We start from the raw sequence: 6,904 nt of genomic DNA on the forward strand, positions 1-6,904 counted from the left end.
ATTTATCCATCCCTTGGGTACTCCACATGTCGAGCGATCCATACTTGTTCATCATGAAATACACACCATTCGCATAAACTATGTGTTGTACACATGACAATAGAATTTAATTAGAAAAAGTCTAGGTTAAAACACCAGTTTATTTTTTTATTGTACAACTTACATATAGTGTGTTACTTTACTCTCTCCCCAAGCACCTAGCACACTTCTGGTAAATTCTATGATATGTTGTTGGAATGATGCTCGTTCTTGGACAGTTGTGCTACTTTGATTCATAATGCGAACCATGTTATTGAAATTTATCCAAAGCTGTTTGCGCATATTTACAAAAGCTAGTATTGGACAATCTACATTTGTGGTGATTGCACACAGGTCTCTCCAGACTCCCCAGGTCTTCTTTGAACTCTCTATGTTTGCTAGCTTCTCCAAAAATATCCTTGCCTTTGCTCCAGTCATGTGGAGACCTTTTGAGCAACCTCGTATGACATACCAGAGGCCTGCTTATTCACTTCAATTTTCACGTTTCCACCATGGCAGCCCAAAGAATTCAAAAGATGCTCTAATTTACCAAGGTCTGTAACTTTCCTCTCTTGTGTAGGCATTGTGAATGCATAATTGATATGGCACTTAAGCAATCGATTGAAGATTCTCATGAATGCATGAAGTGTGCAAAAGTGAATATTCTTTAGTGAAAAATGAATGATGGGGCTCCAATTTTAATTCTTGTTTGGTTCTCCTAGCATATCAGGAGACATGACACCTTCCACCCATCTTGCATTTGGTTGTTCCTCATCTTCATCTTCAGTTGACTTGGTTGGATCTACTGCATCTTCTTGTTGCCTCTTTCCTTTCTTGGGACCTTTCGAGGCATCCTTCCCAATAGAACCAACCTTCTGCATACCTTTTCTATTTGTCTTTTTCTGCCTAGGAATATCAATCTGAGCATTGTAGTATATGGCCATCTTGATGTTGCGCCTTGAGCACAACCCATCATGCATTTGATTATCTTCAAATCTCCTCCAAGATGCCAATCCACCTTGAACTTTCCTACGTTTTCTACATCTAAAAGTTGACCATCAATTTGCTTTTTGATTACATCTGTTATCCAGGGAGTCTTTTCAAACATCCATGTCAATACCTCATGTGTCTCCTTCGGTACCTCAAATGCACCAAGCCACTAGACCTCTTTCTCAGATTGCACACTAAAAATTGGTTTGGTAGTCTTTTCCCATGCACATATCATGGCCTCATTCATGAGCGTAATGCTCATATGTTCCACCTTCCGACCTTTCACAATTTGGCACTCATCTAGCTTGAGCACAAATGAAAGTGTGCTCCCCAAAAGTGTAAATAAATGATAATTTATAATATTTAAAACAAAATAATCGTCTTCATTTTCTATTGAAAAACATGAATAGTAGCAATTGCAAGTTTTCACCTTCTGATGAAAGACCATAGAACTTCACCATATCTTATTGTAGTATCTCAATATGAACAAAGATGTTATTGTAAACATCATTGAAATTCTATACTTGTTTTCTTGATTTTCTTTCTGCTTGACCCTGTGTCTAATGTTAGTGTGCCCTCAACGTGATAAAATTGTCCTATAGCTCGTTGCACATCATCATTATTGATACGCTTGACATTGTGAATCACCTTGAGTGTAGGAAATAACGTGCTAGTGATTCCTTATCTTAGAAATGCATCTTTTACAACCTAACGGATTGCTTGGTACTGTGACATGAAAAATTGATATCTTTCATTTTCAATTTCGTACATAATTTTGATGGTTTCTCAATGGTAATAAGGTGGAAGCTTGTCCAAGAAGATTACGGCGCCCACAATGGAATAATGGTGCGGTGATACGACGGCTTGGCGGCTACCCTGATAACAGCATTCTATCTTCAAATATAATGGTTGTACTTGATTTAGGGTGCACACATTGTAAATGCCACAAGTATGCTTGATAAATACTTTGGTATGGTAGATAGGCTAGTGATGTGGAAAATAAAAGTGGGCCTTCATGCTCACATGGATTTTAATTGTATTATTAATATAGTATTCACCATAAGGCTACAAGTTGGGGAGTGTGGAAGGCATGTGGAGGGGTGTGTGTAGGTGCATAATTAGGAAAGATTCTTCTAGAATACCTACATGGAGGAAGAGGAGAATTCCGCCATGTGTAAGTGGGATCTCCACATACATGATGCCACTTAGAAATGGATGGAAAGAGAAACGTGTCGCATCATCGTTGCCTATTCTCATCCTAGCCTGTATAAAAGGCCAATGGAGTTAAAAGAAGCTTTTGAATTTTGTAAATTTGTGCATGTTAACAGGAAGGATAATCAAAAGGTTGATGAATTGGCTACTAAAACTTTTCCTTCTTTCAAAGTAGCTATTCTTGCATTAATGGATACAGGTTGGCCTGAGCTCTCCAAGATGTTCATCACTATTTAGATACAGGATACTTCCCTCTTGGAGGATTGAATCCTCAACAAATACAAAGGCTTACAAGGAAAGCTCATCCTTATACAATTCTAGGGGATGTTCTTTACAAGCAAGGTAAGGATAATATTCTTAGGAGGGTAGTTAGCCTGGAAGAATCTAAAAGGATTATGGAATTATGTCATGAATGTTCAGGTCACTTTGCCTCAGCTAGCACAACTCGGAGGATCCTTAACAAAAGCAAAGGCTTACAAGGAAAGCTCATCCTTATAAAATTCTAGCAAGGTAAGGATAAGATTCTTAGGAGGGTAGTGAGCCTGGAAGAATCTAAAAGGATTATGGAATTATGTCATGAATGTTCAGGTCACTTTGCCTCAGCTAGCACAACTCGAAGGATCCTTAACATGGGTTATTATTGGCCTCAACTCAGCAAAGATGTCTATGAGTGGTGCAGAAGCTGTGCAGTATGCCAAGCATATGGGCATAAGCAATTGGTTCCCGGACCCTTAAACCCTATCCCAGTATATGGTCCATTTGAGAGGTGGGGATTAGATTTTGTGGACCCACTTCCTCGTTCCTCACATGGGAAGTATTACATATTGGTGGCCACAGATTATGTAACAACCTAATGGATTGCTTGGTACTGTGACAGGAAAAATTGATATCTTTCATTTTCAATTTCGTACATAATTTTGATGGTTTCTCAATGGTAATAAGATGGAAGCTTGTCCAAGAAGATTGCGGTGCACACAATGGAATAACGGCACGGTGATGGGACGGCTTGGCGGCTACCCTGATAACAACATTCTATCTTCAAATATAAAGGTTGTACTTGACTTAGGGTACACACATTGTAAATGCCACAAGTATGCTTGATAAATACTTTGGTATGGTAGATAGGCTAGTGATGTAAAATAAAAGTGGGCCTTCATGCTCACATGGATTTTAATTGTATTATTAATATAGTATTCACCATAAGACTACAAGTTGGGGAGTGTGGAAGGCATGTGGAGAAGTGTGTGTAGGTGCATAATTGGGAAAGATTCTTCTAGAATGCCTACATGAAAGAGGAGAATTCTGCCATGTGTAAGTGGGATCTCCACCTACATGCCACTTAGACTTGGCTATTATCACATCACACTTTCAAAGTCAAAAAGTCTTCACTTTAATAATCAATAGAAGACTTAGCCTAAGAGGACAATTGATGGTGACATCTACCCTTATGTCACTGAAGGGTTGAAGATTTTTATGTTGTAATTTATTACAATGGAAGAGAGGGTGATTCTCCACCTATAAAAGGAGCCCTCCTCTCCCTTTTAAATCAATGAATGAAGCCTCCTCAATTGCACATTTTGTGTCATTGCCATTCTCTTATCTTCAAACCCTTATTCAGACACTTTCTTTACATGTGAATGTCTCATTTAGCATTATCTCCTCATGCTTAACCCAATTTTGGACCTCTTTGATAAGTGGGATAAGGAGTTATTATCTTGGTGGGCCTGTGACTTCTCAAGGTAGCAATGGTTTTAGTGGTAATGAGCATGTGGAAAGACTTTGGTAAATCTTTACAATTGTCCGTTGAGCAATGTTAACCCTTACCCTCTAGCTTGAATCATGAAGGAGATGAAAGGTAAGACGCTATGTGAAAATTAAGGTTTCATGCAAAGAGAGGGAAGTGCAGTTATTGTGGTCTAATACCCAAATCTCAACCGATAATTACTTATCACTTGGGTATTGGTTTCTAAAATTGATCATATGGCTAGGAAGTTCTTTATATGCTCCTCTAGGGAAGAACGTCCTTATCTTAGGGGCTATTATCTTTCCTTGGCACTCCTAAGGCTACTGAGCCACTAGTCCTCAATTCTTTGAATTGTGGGCAGAGTGTGGTTCGTAGCTAATACTCGCAGAGATTTAGGGACAAAGTTGGAGTCACTTCAACTTTGCGTTCAAGGTAGTCTACCTTATTCTGCTCTATAAATGGTTTGATGGAGCCAAGAGTCCTCCTTAGGGGCTTGTATTGGTTCTTGATATTTGATATAGTCTTTATTAGACAAGGGTCTATTGGCCTATACTAGAGTGTTGGGCAAACATAGATCTTTGATTTGCTTTGTCAATGTTAGAGTCTTAGAGAAGGTCTTTTGTCCTATACTAGAGTATTGGACAATCATAGATCTTTGATTTGTTTAAAGTATCCTTAATTGGGTACGAAAGACATCCTTCATCGGGGGTGCAATGTGCATTGTATGCATGCTGTCAATTACATGTATCTTAATCTTAGAATACACATTTATGCATTCGTCTTGTCTTGTCGTGACGCTAAAAGTCTAGCAAAAATTAATATCTACGGTTCTGTAAGTTGAAAAATAAAATTCCTATAGGCAAAAAATTTTCAACCATCATTTGTAGCTAGCATGAATCGTCATCATGGATGTCTTTCTCTTTTAAAATAAAAACAATAAACAACATATATGACGATCTTTTATTTTTGTCAAAATAGATTCAAACTAGTTTCAGATTTTTGCTTGGCTACATTTTAGCTTTTCAGTAATCACTTTGTTTTTTAAGGCTTCTATGTTTCTGTGGTGATATATGTTTTGTAATATGTGAGTGGCTTTGTTGTTACTTCGTTTATGTATTCATTATTGTATGCTTGCTTGAATAGGTTATTTGAGATGGAAGAAAACATTGGACCTAGCGATACTTCTAATAGAGCCCAAATTCAGAAGAGCAGAAAAAAAAGGTACCTAGGATAGAGTGGCAATATGCAATTAACATCGGTGACCGATTCATAGATTGGGAGTGTAAGCTATGCCACACAGTAAAATCAGGTGGGGCGCCTGGATTAAGAGAACACTTTTTAGGTGGAGTGAAGAAAAAAGGCCGAGGATGTACCCACCCCTCTGCATGTGCAGTGACCAAACGTTTAAGAGACAAAATGTAGAAGAAAGACGCAAGGAAACTGTTCTCATCTACTGTCAATGTATCGAGGCAGGAAGAACATTGTCGTTCTAATCATCAAACTCCGGAAGCATCCCCGGCTTGTACTCCGAACTTTAATGTGCAACCAGAAAGTAATCTACCCAATGCATCTTCTTGCAAGCGTCACTTTAACATACCCATGCGTCAAACTTCATTGTAGGAAAGCTTACGTAACAGTCTGTTCGATGATGCACAGCTCGCCCTTGCTGAAGCGATCTACTTTTCAGGGAGTGCTATGGTGATGGTGGAGAGTGAGCATTGGAAGAGAGCATGGAAGAAAATCAATGAATTTGGATCAGGGTTTTCACCGCCTTCGTATTATGCTATGCGAAATGATCTATTGGAGAAATGCTATGCTCAGGTGAAAGAACGTGTACATAGAATAATTCTTAGCAACATAGAGCTTTCTGGATGTAGTATAGTCAGCGATGGATGGTCCAATGTACAAAGAAAACCATTAATTAATATAATGGTTGTTTCACCTAGAGGTGAGACTTTTATGCGTGCCGTGGATTCGACTGGTGCAATAAAATCTGGGGCGTATATTGCTGGTATCATTGCCTCTATGATAGAAGAAGTGGGTGCCAAAAATGTAGTCCAAATTGTTATGGACAATGCAAAAAATTACAAGAATGCATCCAAAATCTTAAAGCGGTAGTATCCACATGTTTTCCCGTCTGGCTGCAATACTCATAGTTTGAATCTTGTATTGAAAGATTGGTATAAAAGTGATGATACCAAATGGTTTGCCTCAATCGTCGATATTGTTTGTCGCAAGCTTGTGAGATTTATGCTCAAGAGATAGAGAGTGTTAGATATTTTTCGGCCTCGCATGTCAGTTATGTTAAAGCTTCCTGCCGGAGACCAGGTTTTGCACTCACTTCTATACTTTCGAGTCTCTTCTTCGAAACAAAGATGTAGTTTGTGAAACATTTACATGTATGGCATTTCATGATTGGGAGAGCACTCAGACTGAAAGAGTGAAAGAGAAAATCAAAGTCTTAAAGATGGCGCTCGAAGAAAACCTAGTGGAACAGTGTAATGGATGCGTGCCACTTAATGATGCCTGTTATGTATGCGATATGGAATCTTGATCAAAGAGCGCCTAATCTTGGAAAAGTATGGATGCAATGGTGGACTGTCCAGCGGAGTTTAGAGTGTCCTGAGAAATTAGAGCATTCGGTGGTTGAAAAGCATTGGCGTGTACCATTCTCCAATCAACAAAGAAAAGTCCTATTGAAGTACTTCAATGCCATATGGATTGGAGCGCATACACCATTACACAGTGCTGCATATATGCTAGATCCTGAATACTCGAATATGGATTTGATGTCTAACGTTGAGGTGGTTCAGGATTTCTACACAGTGGTTAACACTTTTTATGACAATGTTGATGATCGTGTAAAATGTATAAAAGAGATGTCCTGTTTTCGATTGAAAGAAGGTCTATTTTCCAACTCCCTTGTTTAACAAATGGCTA

Source organism: Cibotium barometz, chromosome 54, assembly GCF_041138505.1.
Source record: "Cibotium barometz isolate CiBa-2024 chromosome 54, ASM4113850v1, whole genome shotgun sequence".
Lineage (NCBI taxonomy): Eukaryota > Viridiplantae > Streptophyta > Polypodiopsida > Cyatheales > Cibotiaceae > Cibotium > Cibotium barometz.